The sequence below is a fragment of the Equus przewalskii genome, chromosome 30, assembly GCF_037783145.1.
Source record: "Equus przewalskii isolate Varuska chromosome 30, EquPr2, whole genome shotgun sequence".
Classification (NCBI taxonomy): Eukaryota; Metazoa; Chordata; class Mammalia; order Perissodactyla; family Equidae; genus Equus; species Equus przewalskii.
Genome location: NC_091860.1, coordinates 5,069,018 through 5,088,344, shown reverse-complemented (window position 1 = coordinate 5,088,344; position 19,327 = coordinate 5,069,018). Strand labels below are relative to the sequence as shown.

At 48.8% G+C, this 19,327-nt stretch overlaps 1 long non-coding RNA gene across 1 annotated transcript; it reads right to left on the bottom strand.

Annotated features, from left to right (window-relative positions):
* Window positions 1-10,189: 10,189 nt before the first annotated feature.
* Window positions 10,190-10,993, bottom strand: LOC139080413 (uncharacterized). Its single transcript, XR_011534895.1, has 3 exons — window positions 10,872-10,993; window positions 10,389-10,467; window positions 10,190-10,305 (listed from the first exon to the last, which is right to left on the bottom strand). It is a non-coding gene; the product is annotated as an uncharacterized lncRNA (long non-coding RNA).
* Window positions 10,994-19,327: the final 8,334 nt, after the last annotated feature.

Below are 19,327 nucleotides of genomic sequence, written 5' to 3'. Positions count from 1 at the left end.
TTTTTTTTTCTGCTTTTTTCTCCCCGAATCCCCCCAGTATATAGTTGTATATTTTAGTTGTGGGTCCTTCTAGTTGTGGCATGTGGGACGCCACCTCAATGTGGCCTGATGAGCGGTGCCATGTCTGCGCCCAGAATCTGAACCGGTGAAACCCTGGGCCGCCAAAGCAGAGCGTGCAAACTTAATCACTCAGCCACAGGGCCAGCCCCAAGACTTTCTTTTCTTAAAAGATTAGGTTTCCAGACCAAGATGGAGTAGACACACTTCTATCTGTTCCTCTTGTTGAGTATAAATAACCCTAGAATTAATATGTATTTAGATTTAATAATAAATATAAATATATTTATTAAAATATTTATATAAATATTTAATATAAATATTGGCAATATAAATATTTAAAATATTTATTAAGCTAAATATAGCTATATATTTACGTATATATCTCTCTCAAACATAAGAAGACTCTGAAAGGTGTGGAAAGGCAGACCAGCCAGGGACCTCAGGAGTCCAGGAATGACATGACAGTGGGTCCCCTGTGTGTTTTTTTGCCTTCTCTATCTCAGATGGATGCTAGAGAAACTGGCAACCTGGAACACCCATGGGAATAGTAAAAAAATAAAATAAAATAAACCCAAGAAAAGCCTGCTCTCCCTAGGCAAAGGACTAGGGAAGGGGCAACCTAACAAGATGGAAAACTTTAGAGCATAAGCACCCTACCCCCTGCCAAGCACCAAGAAAAACACTGTAGTCATGCTAACAACCCACCAGCAAAGGCTGCTCCTGCCCACTAGGGTGATGTCAGAGAAGACTGAGTGGGATCTGGGACATTCAGTCCCACCCAGTCGTTGTAAAACCCCCTCCCAGGGCCAGTGGAGACCATGCAAGGCCCCTGGACTTCCATGCACACCCAGCAGAAAGGAGGTGCCCCCTCCCCTTCCCCCAGTGTCAGAGAAGGTGGATGGGAAGCAGAGTTTTCGCCACCATCCAGTGGGACAGAGTTCTGCTCTGCCCTGGCCCATGCAGTTCAGTGACAGCTTGCTAGAAAAGCAGATTTTAACAAAATACAGAGTCTCGTAATACCCAGGTTCAGGATACAAACAAAGTCACTCACCACACCAGGAATGAGGAAAATCACAGTGAGTGAGAGAAGACATTCAACAGACACCAACACCAAGATGCTACAGATCTGAGAACTATCTGACAAGGAATTTAAAGCAGCCATCATAAAAATGCTCCAACAAGTAACTGCAAACACAGTGTAGAAAAGAAAGTTTCAGCCAAGAACTAAAAGACGGAAAGGAGCGCCAAATGGAAATTTTAAGACTGAAAAATATAACCCAAATTTAAAAACTTAGTGGATGGGCTCAGGGACAGAACGGAAAGGATAAATAAACTTGAAGATAGAACAAGAGAAATTATCCCATCTGAACCAGAGAGAAAATAGACTGAAAACACCAAAAACCAAATGAGGAGAGTCTCAGGGACCTGTGGGACTAGGATATAAGATCTAAGACACATGTCATCAGAGTCCCAGAAGGAGAGGAGAGGGGAGGAGGGCTGAGAAGGCATTAGAAAAAATATGGCTGGATATTTCCCCAAATTTAGCACAAGACTTAGCTTACAGATCCAAGGAGCTGAGTAAACCCAAAACAGGACAAGCCCAAAGAAAAGCACACCAAGACACATCGCAGACAAACTTCTGAAAACTGAAGACAAATTCTTGAAAGTAGTAAGAGAGAGATGATATCTTACCCTCAGAGGAAAAACAATTTGAACAACAGTGGATTTCTCATCAGAAATCATGGAGGCCAGAAGGAAGCAGCACAACATTTTCCAAAGGTAAAAAAATAAGTCAACCCTGAATTCTGTATCCAGTGAAAATATCCTTTATGAGTAAAGAGGACATCAAGACATTTTAAGATGAAGGAAAACTAAGAGACCCTGTGGCCTGCAGACATATCCTAAAACGGAAAGAAAATGGTAAAAAAAAAAAAAAAAAAAGATTCTTAGAACATCTGGAAGGAAGAAAGAACAATGAAAAGAATATAAATAAGATAACTCCAATAGACTTCTTATCTTGAGTTTTCTAAATTGTGTTTGCTTGAAGCAAAAGTTATAACGTTGCTCAACATGGTTCTAAACGTATGTCGAGGAAATAATTATAAACAAGGGAGAGTAAAAGAATTTAAAAAGAGGTAAGGTCTCAGCACTTTATTCAAACTGGTAAAATGTGCACAGCAGCAGACTATTGTAAGCTATGTATGCATAATGTGATACCTAGAGCAACCCCTAAACATCTGTGCAGAGAGAGACACTCGGAAACACTAGAAAAATCAAAATGGAATTCCAAGAAATGTTCAAGTACCAAAAGTAAGACAGGAAAACAAAAACAGAAAAATAAAGGGAACAAACAAAAAATAAGAAGGCAGACTTAGGCCCTAACGTACCAATAATTACATTAAAGATAAATAGTCTGATTCTATTTATGTAACATTTTCAAAATGGCAAAACGAAAGAGATGGAGAACAGATCAGTGGTCTCCAAGAGATAAGAAGGGTGTGGGGAGGGGAAGGAGGAAGACCTTTGTCATGACAGAATAGTTCTGCGTCGTGATTGCAGTGACCGTAACACAAATGTACGCATATGACAAAATGGCACTGATGTCTCACACGATGGTACCAACGACAATCTACTGATTTTCCTATTATCCTGTTGTTATGTAAGATGTTACCTCTGGGGGACACTGGATAAATGGCACATGGAACCTCTCTACTATCTCCACAACTTCCTGTGAGTCTATAATTGCTTCAAAATAAAAAGCTAAAAGGAAAGAGATGAAGTCTGAATATAGCTGCCCGGCGTCTGATATCCTCTGGGGTAGCGTTCTGTGTCGGAACTGCGGCGAAACTCAGCGTTGCGCTCTCTCTCTCTTTCCCTTTCCCTCTCTCTCTCCCCACACAGGCTTGCTCCTCATGGACTTGCAAGTTAGACAGAAACTCTCATTTTAAAAGTTCTAGCAGTTTCAGTCTTCTGAGGAGATACAAGTTACCTTGGGACAAAATGTTCCTTTTTCCTGGAAAAAAAATCACCACTCTGGACCAATGGCAGTCAAATAAGAAGCTGTGGAGAGATGTGAACGTAGTAATCTGGGAAAGACCAGGAAGCGAAGGCTTCTCTCGAGCAGTGTGAGTTGACTGTGTGTGTTTGTAGCACGGCGTCCTTGTTTTCTTTGGAGAAATGTCCCAAGTTTCCGGATTTAGACTACATTGTGCCTGTGTAGAACCTGGCGTTCTTATGGCACCAAGTATGTTCTTTAAGCAGACATTTCCAAGAAGGATGGAGCTGGATGGAAAAGAGCATAGAAAGACGCGCAGGCCTCTTACTCCCCTCGCCGTGGAGGAGAGACAGAGAACAGGAAGTCTGGGTTAGACTCGCTGTCTCACACGCAATGCTATTTACGACCGAAGAGTCCAGCATGTCCTGACCTGGAATGATCCGTTCCGTGGGAACACAGTGGCTGGGAACGTGGGCTCCGCAGCCAAACTGCCTGGATTCCAATGTCAGCCTCAACTCCCACTTGTTGTGAGATCATGGGTAAGTCACCTAACTTGCCTGTGGCTCAGTTTCCTCAACTGTCAAATGGGGATAATACCAGTAACTCCCTCCTAGAGTTGTTGGGAGCATTCAAAGAGTTAATGCTGGACAGCACTTAGAATAGTCCCTGGCACATAGTAAGCATTAAGTACGTTTTGCAATTTTATGATCACTCCAGTGTACTGGGATTGTCTTTCTGGAGGTCAAAGGACAAGGACGCATCTTTGTGTGTGCCCTGGGAAGATTTCAATTTGGGGGCAAGAAATGAGACTGGAGTGAGGAAGTATATTGGAGGCATCCAATCTGCCTTCCCCGGACCTTACAGCATGGAGACAGCCACCTGTCAGCTTCCAGTGATGGGGACACATTTTCCCTAGCTACTTGGACCCGGCCAGTGAGCTAGGGCAGAGGGTTGGGAAAGGGGCCCTGGGGCCATGTTTGGGTCTGTGGGCTCTGAGAGCAGCTACTTCTGAGAGAAGTTATGAAGTACTTTCTTTGTTGTGTGTCGCTCCGTGATTGCTCAGGCAGCTGCCCCTTCTGCTACCGGAAGTTGGCCATTCCCATCCACAGCGTCACTTGAGAAATGAGTCCTACTGTTTCTCTCTCTCACACTCTTTCTCTCCCTTGTAGACTTTCTCTGGCACCCCAGGGTTCCTGGCCTTTCCATAATGGCCACCTTTTCCATCGTCCTCCATCTGAGGGGCTTAGACCCGAAAAGAGGGAAGAGCAGTCCCCTCCTGCTTCATGGGGCCACACTGCCCTGTCCACCTCACCAGACCGAGGCCCTGGACTCTATTCCATATGAGAAATTCTTCACTGAATGGTGGGGACAATTCTAAAGGTAATATCACTGGGAGAGCAACAAAGGTGGGAGCTTTGCCCACGTGGACTTTTCCTGTGGCTCAGGAGAGAAGACGGTCCCCCATCTTCATCAAGGGCTGTCCTGGATCCTCCCTCCACTGACTCCTGGGCTCTGTGGCCCTGAGGTTTGTAGCTTCCTCAGCATATACACACCCCTGAAACCACATTTGTTTTATTGTGAGCTACCAGAGAAAGCCACAGTGGCTCGGACTGAATTCTGTTTATTCCAGTGGCCCTCCTGCTGGATATCTGTTGTTTCTGCCCGTCCCACATCTGTCCTTTTTCCCCTTCTCTGAAACAGCCCCCAGATTTTCCGCTGGGAACCCACCCTCCCCACAATCCCGGTCCCCTTCCTTGGATCAACGAGAAGACTTCTGGGGAGTTGTGGACAAGGTTTTGCTCTTAAAAAGAGATGCAAGAAAGAGCTTGAAGTCCTGATTTCAGCAGTCTCGAAATCAGGTGGTGTTGCTCTTTTTCAAAGTTGTTTGGCTATTCTAGCTTCTTTGCATTTCCATATGAATTTTAGAATCAACTGGCAGTTTCTCCATCAAAACTACTGGGATTTTGGTAGGAGTTGCCTTAAATCTACAGATAGGTCAATTTGAGGAAAACTGACGTCTTCACAACATTGAGTGTACTGGCCCATGACAAGGTATATTTCCCAATTTATTTGGGTCTTCTTTAATTTCTGTCAGTAATGTTATGTAGTTTTCAGTGTACAGATCTTGCATATCTTTTATCAAATTTATTCCTATTTCATATTTTTGATGATATTGTAAAGGATAATATTTTTTCTTAATTCTAGTTTTTGATTGTTTATTGGTGGTATATAGAAATAAAATTGATTTTTGTATATTGATATTGTATCCTGCAGGCTTATAATAATTCACTTATTAGTGGATTGCATCGCTTATAGATGATCATATTGTCTGCGAGTAAAGACAGCTTTGCTTCTCCCTCTCCAATCTGAATGTCTTTTATTTCTTAATCTTTCCTAGCTTCCTGGTTAGAACCTCCAGTACAATGTTGAATAGAAGTTGTGAGAGCTGACATTTGTCTTATTTCTGATCTTAGGAGAAGAAAAGCATTTTGCCTTTCACCATTAATTATGACGCTCGGTACACATTTTTTGCAGATGCCTTATTAGGTTGAGAAAGTTCCCTTCTACCACTAGTTTCCTATGGGTTTTTGTTTGTTTGTTTGTTTTTAATCAGGAACGAATGTTGAATTTTGTTAAATGCTTTTTCTATAGGCATTGAGATAATCATTAATTTCTTCTTTGAATCATTGGTTAGTTATAAATGTGTTGTTTAATTTATAATTATTTGGAGATGTTCCAAATATCTGTCTGTTATTGATTTGTAATTTACTTCTACCATTGCCAAAGAATACACATTATATGACTTGAATCTTTTTAAATGTATTGAGACTTGTTTTATGGACCAGAGTATAATGAATTTGGTAAATCTTCATGTGCACTTGCAAAGAATGTGTATTCTGCTGCTGTTGATCTGTAAACGTCAGTGATCTGTAAACGTCAGTCGGGTCAGGTGGGCTGATGGAGTTGTCCAGGTCTTCTACACCCTTGCTAATCTTCTGTCCACGTGTTCTCTTAATCATTGAGAGAGTGGTGTTGAAATCTCTAACTGTAATTGTGGATTTGTCTATTTCTTCTGGCAGTTTATCAGTTTTTGCTTCATGTATTTTGAAGGTCTGTTATTCAGTGCAGACATCTTTAGAACTGTTATGTCCTCTTGATTAATTGATCCCTTTATCTTTATGAAATGACATCTTTTTATGCCTGAAAATAGTTTGTTCTGTACTCTACTTTGTCTGATATTAATATCCTCTCGCCAGCTTTCTTTTGATTAGTAGTTAGCATCATTTTTATATATAGTATATCTTTTATGTATCTTTTTTCATCCTTTTACTTTTAGCCTCCTTGTGTCTTCGCATTGAAATTGCATTTTTTGCAGGCAGAACACAGTCTGCTCCAGGTTCCCTTCCTCGGCTTCCTCACGGCACATAATGACGAGCAGCGTGCCTCTACCACCCGGGCCTCCCTTCACAGCTATGGGGACTAGGTGGAGGCAGCCGTTGGGACTGGCGGAGGGTGTGCAGAGAAAAGTTTCAGGTCACACTGCCACAAATAATATCTTATGACTTAGGTCACATCCCAGCACCCCACCTATCAGCTGTGTGACCTTGGGCAAGCTCCTTAACCACTCTGAGAATAATGTTGGCCTGCCAGAGTTATAAATAATCTGTACATAACTCCTTCCCCAGGGTCTGGAGCTCCTTTAGTGACAGATACCATCATCACTATTATTACTTTTATATTAATGTATACAGCATACAAACGCATATATTTACATTACAAATCAGCCTCTTAAGTGAGCACAAAACAGCAATCATACATTTTTTTTAATTAACTTGCTGTGCTAGGGAGCTAATAAAAGGAATGAAATGAACATCTTTTTCAAAGCGCCTGTCATAAATTAAGCATCTAGGTGAGTGCCTCTCTCCAAGGCTACAAATACTCCTGCCCCAACCCCTGTGGGTGAGCAGGCTGGATGGAGCGGGCAGTGCGCAAATTCTCTGCCGCTCCGCCCTCGTGCCCTCCTCCGGCAGAGCCTGCTCAGGGCGCTTCTCTGCAGGTGTGGGACTATGACTCCAACCTTGCAGAACCTTGACAAGGAGCAAGGTCTGGGGATTTCCTCAGGCACTGCCAGGGGGTCTTCTCCCTCTGACATACTAATTCCTGCCTCTTCCTGTAAAGATAATTCACGCTCCTCGGCAGCACGGTGTAATGCACAACGCTGGGTGCCAGGAGTCTCCCGCAGTCTTCAGCAGGGCCGCAGCGTCAAGCGCCACTAGATTAATCCAGCTTTTTTTTAAAGCCAAAGGTCTTTCCCATGAATAACCTGGCGAGTATTTGAGCTTCATTATAATTTCCCTCTAATGGAGTTTGGGGAAATGAAATAGGAGTTATTAGCCAGATTTATAAGACTGTCTCCTGAGAAAATGGGGATGGAGGGGCGCTGACTGGGCAGACGAGGCACACTGGTTAACGACCCAGCCAAGGAGAGAGAGCAGGCCCCCAGTTTGCAAGGACAAAAAATATCCTTACCTGACAACCACTTTTTCCGTGCTCCCGGTTGCGGGGCGGGGGGCACTTTTATAACCTGAGGACGCACTGCAGACACATCCCCAGCACTCTCCTCTCCACGTCTCCCAAACCCGGCCCTGCCATCCTACTTCTCCGTATTTATCCGGATCTGGAAGAGATGTTAGCGCTCCTGTGTTCATTACAGCCAAGATGTGGAAATAACCTAAATGCCCGCTGACAGAGGAATGGATCAAGAAAATGGGGTACGGGCTGGCCCCGTGGCCAAGTGGTTAAGTTCGTGAGCTCCGCTGCAGGCAGCCCAATGTTTCGTTGGTTCGAATCCTGGGCACGGACATGACACTACTCATCAAACCACGCTGAGGCAGCGTCCCACATGCCACAACTAGAAGGACCCACAACAAAGAGTATACAACTATGTACAAGGGGCTTTGGGGAGAAAAAGGAAAAAAATAAAATCTTTTAAAAAAACTATGATTAAAAAAAAAGAAAAGAAAATGGAGTATACACAATGGAATACTATTCAGACTTTAAAAAGAAAGCAATTCTGCAACATGGGACAACACGGACAAACTTTGAGGATATTATGATAGGTGAAATAGGCCAGTCACAGAAAAACATGATTCCACTTATATGAGGTATCTAAAATTAAAAGCAAATTCATAGAATTAAAGAGTGGAAAGGTGGTTGCCAGGGGCTGGAAAAAGGGGGAAATGGGGAGTCACTAAATGACAGGCATAAATGTTCAGTCAAGCAAGATGAAAGAGCTCTGGAGATCTGCTCTGCAACCATTGTACCTTATCAACAATAACGTGTTATACACTTAAAACTTTGTTAAGAGGGTAGATCTCGTGCGAGGTGTTCTTACCACAGCAAAATGAATTTTTTTTTTAAAGATTTTATTTTTTTCCTTTTTCTCCCCAAAGCCCCCTGGTACACAGTTGTATATTCTTCGCTGTGGGTCCTTCTAGTTGTGGCATGTGGGACACCACCTCAGCGTGGTTTGATGAGCAGTGCCATGTCCGTGCCCAGGATTCGAACCAACGAAACACTGGGCCGCCTGCAGCGGAACGCACGAAATTAACCACTCGGCCACAGGGCCAGCCCTGCAAAATGAATTTTTTAAAATAATAATATATATAAAGTTAAACATTAAAAAATATAATCCTACCCTACGAGACCATCCTGTTAGTAATGCAAGTGGAGTGTGCAGGAACACATTCTCCTGTTGGTATTTGGAAGACAGAAACCACTTCTTCTAAGTGCAGACACACCTTCCAGAGAGAGGGCATCTTGGATGGGAAGATGGCTGGCCAAGGCTCCTGAAGGAGGAGGGAGCAAATTCCCTCCAAATGGAGTCGAGAGCCTTGACTGCTGTCTGGGGAGAAACAGTCCTGGTGAGGCATGAGCATGGGGCCCCCCAAGGACATGCCCAGGACCCTGAGCGCCCTGGGAAGATGAGGGGAGCCCAGGAGAGGGCAAGGAAAACAGGGCCTGTTTGGAGGCCCACGCAGGAGCTGTTTTCTGCTTGTGTGAGAGATAGCAAGTGCCTCTTCGATGTCTTAGCACTGCTCTTAGGTTACAAGGAGCTCAGGGCAGAGATTTAGGCCGTGAACCACAGTGGCCCCGACACTCTTGCTCAGGAACTGTATTAGTCAGCTAGGGCTGCCGTGACAAAGGACCACAGGCCGGCGGCTTCAACAGCAGGAGTTATTGCCTCACGGTTCTGAGGGCTGGAAGTCCGGATCCCGGTGTCGGTGGGGTTCGTTCCTTCTGAGGCCTCGCTCTCGGCCCGTAGATGGCTGTCTTTGCCCTGCGTCTTCACACAGTCCTCCCTCTGTGTGCGTCTGTGTCCCAGCCAAGTTTCTTATAAGGACATATGTGTCATACGGGATGAGGATCCACCCCCAATGACCTCATTTTAACTGAAATACCCTTTCAAAGACCCTGTCTCCAAATATCTCACACTCTGAAGTATTGGGCGTTAGGACGTCAACAGGCGAATTTTGAGGGAACACAATTCAGCCCACAACTTTTCGAATTTTTGTGATTCTCTCTAACGTAAAGCCACAAGGTTACCGTTTGTCAAGTATTCACTGAGCTGCTTATGCATCACGTCACTTTCACTTAATCTTCAGAACGTACCTGTGAGGTAAGTTGCATTAGTATCCATGCCTTATAGATGAGGAAACAGGCACAGAGGCAGTTAAGCGACTCACCCGGTTTGGATGTGGGATTGAACACAGGCCGCCTGCTACCGGAGCCTGCACTTCTGACCACTACCCCATGCTGCCTCTACTCCTGAGTTTGTTACAGAAAAATGTGCAAACTATAGAAGAGAAAGAGGAAAATACAGGTCACCCACAATCCCCTGGTGACACGGCTTTCCTGTCCTGCTTCCCCCTTCACACAGGCTAACGTCTATGGTGCAGCGCGGCTGGTGGCAGGCCAAAGGAGAACTACAGAGCCTTAAAGACGCACCTACAGAACCTCCCAGGGCGTGGGGCAATGTTAACCATACGGTGCTGGCTGTAAAAAGCTGGCTTCTTATCAGTATGTGCAGCATGAGGCCAATTTAAAAAAAGAAAGTCAACGCCAGAATGCTCATGGTAGCTCTCCGGCCTGCAGGACTCCAGGTGACCCTGATTTTCCTCCTCTGTCACCCATATTTATTTCCTGCATGTCTCAAAGGTGCCATAATGAGTGTGCGGATAAAACGAGCTCTGTGAGCAGAAAGAAAAACAAATGTCATAGGAGCAGAATTCCGCTGTGCCCACTCCCAGCGCCCCAGGCCCACTTCACTCACGTCGGCTCAGCTCTGGACGATTCCTCCACACGCATTTGGAAAGGAAAACAAAGGCAGCAGACGCAGTCTGTGAGGAAATCTATTGGAAACAACATCCTGAGTGAGAAAAGCGACAAAAGAACCACCTCCCTAAAGGCAGCCCGAGGTGGCCATTCAAATAGTAAAAATGACGCAGGGGATGAAAACAAAGTCCCAGCTTTCAGTCGGAGTTTCCTGAGCCAGTGAAACGGTGAGCGCGGAAGAGGAAGCCTGTGTCCCCCGCCCCCAGGGGCCCTAGGCTGCCACCTACGCCAAGACCCTGAGGGCGGGAGACCTCCATCTGGTCACCCCAGGTGCCCCGCGTGCCCCAGCAGAACCAGGCCAACGCTCCGCTTCCCTCCCAGCCACCTGGGGGGCCCCTGCCACGCTTTCCGTTCAGGGAGCAGGGTGGCATTTGGATGGGGACCAGGGCAAGCCGGCGTGGGGGCTGGGCACGTGTCCCACCTCGGGCCACCTGCTTCCTGCCGGGCTGCGCAGCCGGGAGCCAGCCAGGCAGACACAATGGGCAGGACCCACGTCAGATTCTTAGGGAAAAAAATTCCTCTTTGTGGACCGAGAGATCAGCACAGGATATCTATAAGCGTTTAAAGAAAAGCCCGGTCTGCAGCACCCCCTCCCCAAGCACTTCCGAAATGTCGCGCAACACGCCCGCCTCTTTAAATATCAGAACCCAGAATAAGTGTGCGCGCAGCACTTCCCCCGGCAACCGGGTCCGCGGCCGCCAGCTGAGTCAGAGCGCCCAGCGCACAGCAGTGCCCAGAGCGGCGAGTCCGGGCTGACGGTGAGGCGGCGGCGCCTGCCCAGGACCGGCCCACCCGGCTCCCGCGCCCTTAGCCACGGCGCCACCCTGCCCTCGCCTTTTGGGCCACCTCAAATGAGATGCAGAGTCCGGAGAGGTGAAAGGACTTGCCCTAAGTTACACAACTTGCTCCTGGCAGAGCAGGAGCTAAAACCTGGCCCCCGCACTGTCCCCATCCTCCTGCTCTGTCCCTGGCCCCGTGGACATCTGGCCCTGACATCCTTCTTGTGGGTGTCCTGAGACAGTGCAGGCGATTGCTCTGCGTTGAGGTTGTGGACTGTGCTTTAAGATCCTTAAAAATAGGTTCAGACAGGCGTTTCTCTTCAGCATCTTGGATTTCTATGTAGTTGGACTATATCTACGGTTTGTTTTTATTTTTCATAAGAAAAAAATGTTTGGCTTCTGACAAATATAGCTTCTACCAGACCTCAATATGTGCATACAGGCGGAGCTGACCTGGTTGAAATGGGGGCAAAACCAGGTCGCCTATAGCCCCCAGCCCCTCTGTACACCAGCTACCCCAACTGCCCCCGCCTCTCGTGCCCTGAAGACATATCCTAGACTCGGGGCTCTGAGCTGGTCTGCAAAGCACTGGACCAGTTAGTGTCTCATGGACTGACACCCCTGGGAATCCCCGATTCACCATCACGTGAGTCTGGATTATGGAGGGAACATCCGAGGGCTCTACTCCATCCTGCTCTGCAGTCTGGCAGCAGATAAGGAGAAGAGACCTGACGGATGCACCTGGACTTATACGCAGCCAGCGGGTAGCAGTGAAATGCAGTGGGCCCAAGCCCAGCACAAGTCATTCATTCTCTCCTTGTTCCAACAAAAATTTCTGAGCACTTACCGTGTGCTGGCCCCAGTGTTAGGCACAGCAAGTTATATCCAGAAAAGTAATTCATGATCATATCCTTAAGGAGGTTTGTGTTCTAACAAAATCAGACATATAAATGCAAAGAAAATTAATTATAAACACTTCAGGTACAATTTTTTTCAGAGATTCATGAGCAGGAGCTACCCTTTGCAGCAAGAGTGATCATCAAAGGCTTCATGGCAGAACTGGCATTTGAAGAAGTATGGTTTTTGGCAGGAGGAGCTGGGAGAGGAGGGCACTCCAGAATGAGGAAGCAGCATGTGCAAAGGCCCTGAGGCCTTCTGGTCAGCCTGGCTGTACAACTCCAGGAAGTGCATTTGTGGAGTCTATCAAGTGAGGGGTACTCCCCGCTCCCGGAACTGGCCACATGGCGGCCTGCTGGAAAGCTCAGATGGGTTCAGGAATTTCCTGAGCATGACCAGACAGTAGGAGGGATCTGGATGTAGCAGTAGAAACACCAGGTGCAAAGGTAGGTTGGAACCAGAGTGTGAAGGACTCGCACTCCACTTTGCATATGGTGGGCAGTCACTAAGGGTTCTCAGGCAGGTAAGTGACGATAGAGTGAAACTTGAGGAAGCTGAGCCTAGCAGCAGTGGGAGTGCAATAGAAGGGCAGGGAAGCATGCTGGGACAGTGGTCAAAATTACTGCCACAGTGAAAGGGACAGGTGACGGGACCAGCTGTGGGTGGAGGCAGTGGGGATGGAGAACAGGAGATAGAGGCAAGAGATAAAATGTCCCAGGAAGATCAGCCGGACTGGGCAAACCACTGGCTCTGGAGGTCAAGGGAGAGGAGAAGTCAGAGGGGACAGCGGGCCTGGTCTGGGAGTCTGGGGAGCAGTGGCTGCCTTTTGCACACTTTGGGAAGACAGCAGGGGTGCCCAGGGCTGGGTGGGCACCTGGGAAGCACGATTTTAGGCCTGGAGGGTTTGGGGCATTGGACAGAGAGCGCGTCCCAGTGCCAGCTCAGCCCCCAGCAGGGCCTCCCTACTCTCTGCACAGGCCTGGAGGAAGAAGCTCTTGGTGGTGATTGTGACAGGTCTGGCTTTGGGCGAGGGTTGTCGAGTTTAATAATATCCACCTGCATTGCTTCCATCTGATTCTTTCCCCCTCCCGTTCTCCTGAGGCACAGGGCTCCCAGGTGAGGAAAGCTGAAAATGAGACCCCCTTAATGGCCAGCAAGGGTGACAATTAGAAGGGCAGGAGCGGGGCTCCCCTGGCCCCACATCTTCCAGCTGAGCCTGCTTGTCTGAGTAAACAGCAACCAAAATAGTCACAGTTGCTTGCCACTTGGAATATTATTATCTGAACAGTTGGTGGATATGAACTGTTTTTAAAACAAGCAATCAAAACAAACCCAGGAGAACATCTGCCAGGCCTGTGAGTCGCCGAGGAAGGAAACCGGTGACCCAGCCACCCCTCCATCAGGTGTCCTCCCGCCAAGGGGAAGGTCCCAAAGATGGCCCATGGGGGAGGAGGCAGAAGCTGAGCGAGGGCGGGTCTGGCGTGCAGACTCTGAGCGGGAGGCAGAAATACCCGTTCTGAGAACAATGAGGCTCAGGTGACGCCCCACAGCCAGCGAGGGGAGGACCCCGCGACGGGAGCGATCACTTGAGAGCCCGGGTAAATCTTGAGCGAAAACAGCAGGTGTTATTTATAGCCGTGGGTTGAAATCCGTGTTATTTATTATGCTGCTTATAAAAATAAATCGTAGGTGGCCCTTCCTTCCTTCCCTGGGCAGCCCCGTGTGGAAAGGTTTTTGTGTGCAGACTTCTCGGCTTTGTTTAGCTTATTTTCCTTTTCAAAACCTTTAGTTAATGAGGACAAGGATAAGGAATGTTTATTATTGGAAACCCTGGATGGGCCGTGGCACCTGAACTTCCCGGAGGGGAGGGCCAGCAGAGCGAGGTGGCGGGGCTGTGTCCCGGCCGGGCTCCTCCCCTGTGTTGACCTGGGGCCCGGGAACAGCTTTCAAAACAAACGTCTCGCACCGTCCTAGGGGCTGCGTCCCGGGCTCTGCGTGAGCCGCTTTCTCAGAGTCGGGCCGAGGTTTCCGCAGGCAGAACGCCTCCCGCCCCTGCCCTCCCGCAGCCCCCAGTAAGACTGACACGTGCTCCCTGACTCTCGGCGTGCGGTCCCCGTTGTGTTGGTGGCTCCTGTGACCGCGAACTGCACCCCACGATTTAAGACTGAGCGCGCAGGGTGGAAGTTTGCAGTGACAAGTTCAATCAGGGAGCGACCCTGGCAGGGCCTCGGGGCTGCAGGGCTCAGGCCTCGTTCTCTGATCAGTTTTACTAGTAGGAACCCGGCCGTTGTGATGAGACACGTGACTCGCCCGGCGAGCGCGCCCGCTGCGGGCGGGAGGTGAGCGAGGCCCGCGCACAGGCCCGGCTCCTGGAGCTGGCCTCCCCGCCTGCCCGCGGGGTGCTGCCCCCCGGCCCCGAGCCGCCCTCCCCCTTCCAGGACGGGGGCCGGGCTCTGGCCAGAGCTGGGGACCGGCCTTGGGGACGCCGGGGACAGGCGGCCTCCTGCGGGGAGAACCTCCTCTCGGCGAGCGAAGACTCTGGGCGCCTGGGAGAGGCCGGGACGGTGCCTCCTTCAGGAGCCGCTGCCGCGGGGGGAGGGACCCACAGGCCGAGGCAGCGGGACGGCAGGGGAAGGAGCAGGCCCGGGAGGAAAGCCAGAGAGGCGCGGGTGGGTGTCGGGAGAGGGGACACAGAGCGGGGGACCCTTCTGGCGGGCGGGGTATACAGTTACTGAAGCCGTGAGCCTGAGGGGCGGCGGAGGACACGGAGGAAAAGAGGGTCTCCAGGACCTCTGGTGCTTAGGAGAGCCTTGGCCCGATGAACTCTGGGACTGGTGTCAGGAGGACGGAGCTTTTTTTTTTTTTTTTTCTTTTTTTGAGGAAGATTAGCCCTGAGTTAACATCTGCTGCCAATCCTCCTCTTTTTGCTGATGAAGACTGGCCCTGAGCTAACATCCGTGCCCATCTTCCTCTACTTTATATGTGGGACGCCTGCCACAGCATGGCCTGCCAAGCAGTGCCATGTCCACACCGGGATCGGAATCCTTGAACCCCAGGCAGTCAAAGCGGAAAGTCCGCACTTAACCACTGTGCTACCAGGCCCTCTGGGAGGACGGTTCTTAAGAAAACCAGGCGCTGCCCGGGGCCTGGAGCTGCTCACACAGCCTGACCACTGCATCTTGAGGGAGAAAAGCTCAAGTCCCAACAACTTCCCCTCCAAGCGCCTGAGCAAGGCCCTGGTCTCCAGTGAGGAACGAGGAAGTTTGGGCGCTCCCAGCCATTTAAGGGAAGCCGTGAAATTGAGGAAAATACAGGACGGTGCCTTTTTTCCCATCTTTTTTTTTTTTTTGGCATGGTTGTAAGACTTTCCTACCAAATTGGTAAAAAGACTAAATCGAATGTGGAGCAATGACAAGCAGCAGCATGGACGAATCTCAGACAATGTGAGTGAAAGAAGCCAGAGACGAATGAGGACATTCGGTAGGATTCCAATTATACGAAGTTCAAGAGCAGGCAAAACGAAACTAATCCGCAGGGACGGAGTCGGAAGAGTGGTCACTGTGGACGTACTACTGGGAAGGACACAAGGAGCCTTCTGGGTGCTGGAATGTTCTGTGTCTTGGTCTCGGGGTGGTTACACAGCGTAGAAAGTCATAAGCTGTGCGCGTAAGCCCTGTGCTCTCCCCGCGTGTCAGTGACCCTCGGCAGACGTGTATTTAAAGTGGAATATGCCTTACGTAACGTGCATTTGCTTCCTGTTACTGCTGTAACAAATTACCACCAATTTAGTCGCTTAAAACAACACGAATCTGTTAACTTACAGGAGGTCAGAAGTTTCCCATCAAGGCGTCAGCAGGGCTGGTTCCTTCTGGAGGCTTCAGGGAGAATCTGTTTCCTCACCTTTTACGGCTTCTAGAAGCCGCCTTCATTCCTTGGCTCTTGGCCCCTCCTCAGATCGCTCCAGCCTCTTGCTTCTGTCATCACATCTGCTACTCCTGTGTCTTTTACTCTCTGCTCTCCCTCTTGTAAGGACCCTTGTGATAACTTTGTGCCCACACAGATAATCCAGAATAATCTCTCCATCTCAAAATTCTTAACTTAATCACATCTGCAAAGTCTCTTTTGCCACATAAGGTACCATATTCACAGTTCTGGGCATGAGGACACAGCCCATCACAATAAGATTACCTGAAGGTCAGGTTCCTTGTGTAGAGAGGGTGCCCCTGTCCAGACCAAGTCAGACCTACAAACGTGTTAGGACAATGAATCCTGGCTGCTGTTGGAACACAAACTCCAAAATCTCCGTGGCTTTCTACAGTAAGCAGGGGTTTTTAGCCTAGGTCCCACGTCTCCAGAGGAGCCTTAGGAGGAATTCAGGGGACCTGTGAGCTTGGCTGGGAAAAACTTACATCTTTATTTTCTCTAAATTTAGGACTTTCTTCAATAATAAATATAGTCAATAAATCATATTAGTATTTGGCAGTACCTGTGATGTTATCACCAATAGAAATCAAAGACATTGGGGCCGGCTCCGTGGCCAAATGGTTAAATTTGCGCGCTCCGCTGCAGCGGCCCCGGGTTCGGATCCTGGGCGTGGACATGGCACCGCTCGTCAGGCCACGTTGAGGTGGCGTCCCATTTCCCATAACTAGAAGGACCTGCAACTAAGATATACAACTATGTACCAGGGGGGTTTGGGAAATAAAGCAGAAAAAAAAAAAAGAAAGATTGGCAACAGTTGTTAGCCCAGGTGCCAATCCTTAAAAAAAGAAAAAAAAAGAAATCAAAGATATTTTCACATCAAGTTACAATGTTGAATCTATATCAGAATATCACTTACATTCATCACTGCTTCAAAAGGATGGTGGTTACTAAATTTCCCCTATTACTTCTTACTTAATAATGGATTAATAAAGAGACATATTAAATTATCAAGATTTTTATATTTTATTAACTGTATTTGAGTACAAATTTTAATCTAGTATTCTATTTTATCCATTTATAACACTTCTGAGAAGGAGTCTCCAGGCTTCACCAAGTTGAAGGAGTGGTCCCGGGTGAGCACACATGCACACACAAAATAGGGTAAAGTGCCCTGAACCCTGGGTTTCCATTTTGCTCCTGTAAGTGCTGAAGCAGGCTGGGTGGCCCTCCTGCACTGCACGGCCCCATCTGGAACACGTGACCTGCAAGTGACCCCTTGGGGCCCCCAAAGCTGAGCCCTTCCCCCAGCCTCTCTGCAGGAACTGAGGATTTCTCCTCCATAACCTTGGGGCATACTTACCTGGCAGGGGAGAGACCATGATCACAACCTTGGGGCAGAGGTTCTCCAGAGAATTTTTTATGTAACACATACCCAATTCGTAATTTGGGCGACAACACTAGTCTCCTAGGTTTCTTCAGAGTCAGGACAGGGAGGGCTGACAGGCTCGTCTAAATGCTTGACCAGCTCCATCACTCTTCTAAGCTAATTCTATCGCCACCCTCATTGGTTCCCCCGGATGAAGCTAGAACTGCTCACTCTGTTCTCCCTGCCCATGAGGGAAGCAAGACTCTCCAGCTTGTTGCCGCTCCTCCTCTGCGGTTGTTGCTGTTTCACTGGTACATTCAGTCTGGATACCCTGACACCGTGAGCGCTGACACACCCAGGCCTCCTGCCCACAGCCGTCTCCCTGGTCCGGCTTCCTTCTCCCTGAGTACACAAGCTTGAGGTATTTGTTCATGCTTTAGACTTTCCAGACTGACTTGCCACTGGCCCATCACTGAGCTCGTTCTGGGCTGCCCCACCACCCTTCCAGTGTGACTCAGACCTTATCTTCCAGTCTCAGTTCCTCTCCACCCAACCTTTTCCCTCTCTCTCCCATCACACCTGGACAGCATCCCTCTGCCCAGACATTGCCCCACGCCTACACCTTTGACCCCAAGATGCCCTTCCATTAAAGCAGGTGGTCCTGCCTCATCCGGATCTGGCTGCCCATCCATTTGAGGGGAGGGAGTGGAGACTCCACGGGGCCATTCATCTTCATTCTCTTCTTTGAACTCTTCTTCCAGATTCTCCTTTCTCGTAAAGGCCTGCAGTCCTTCAGTGGAACCAGCGAAAGGATGCTCTCCCCTCACAACTATTGACTCCAGGATCCCAATGGTTTGGGTCATTCTGCTCTGTCCAAACTGTCCTCTTTTTTCCTTTCGTCGCCCTGTGCTGCTCCCAGTGCTCCCTGGGGAGTGTGCGGAGGCTCACGGAGCCAGCCCCTAACGCTTGTCTGCGACCTTGGGGTGCCACGTTCACCCAGGCTTAGGAAGTATGAAGGATTCTTAGACGGATACCGGATGTTGTGCTGTCTCACACGAGGCCACCTGGGTGTTGGCCTCTCCCCTTTTGGAGCGCACAGAGCACTCGCTTCTCTGAAAGCTCACTAATGGAGCCTCCTGGGCTCCCACTCCCAGTGCCAGCCACCCCATGGTGCTGCCATGCGACAGATGGTCTATTGAGGTAACTGCTGCTCACGAGCTTTATTGCCTCTAAACCCAGCAGAAAATCCCCGCATGTCTAACGGCTGCTCCAGTACCCAGAGATGAATGTGCTCTGGAAGCAGAGCTGCCAGCACACGTCTCCCGGCCCATCTTTCACCTGCTCCCCGTGGCCAACCTGTGGCTTTGACAATGCATTTGTTAGCACACTTGAGAGTTCCCAGCTTTCGAGTCAGTTGTGTTTCCTTCCTTTCCTTGCTTGAGGCTCAGTGTGACTTCCCCACCTAGACGTTTTCCATGAGTTTGTTGCACTTTTCTGTGTGTCTTAATCGTTCGGAGTAAAGTCAGAGGCAGGGACATGAATCCACAACAGGCTGCAGGCTTCCCAGGACTGGCGGGTGTGGACACCTCTGCAGGAGAGGCTGAAGGACTGTGAGTTTCCGAGCTGAACATGCCAGAAAACGAAAAAGGGACTGTGCAAGTTTCCTAGGGCTGCCCCAACAAAGAACCACAAACTGAGTAGCTTAAAACAACAGAAACCGGGGCCAGCCCAGTGGCACAGCGGTTAAGTTCGCATGTTCCCCCTTGGCGGCCCAGGTTCGCTGGTTCAGATCCCAGGCACGGACAGATGCACCACTTATCAAGCCATGCTGTGGCAGGCGTCCCACATGTAAAGTAGAGGAAGATGGGCACAGATGTTAGCTCAGGGCCAGTCTTCCTCAGCAAAATGAGG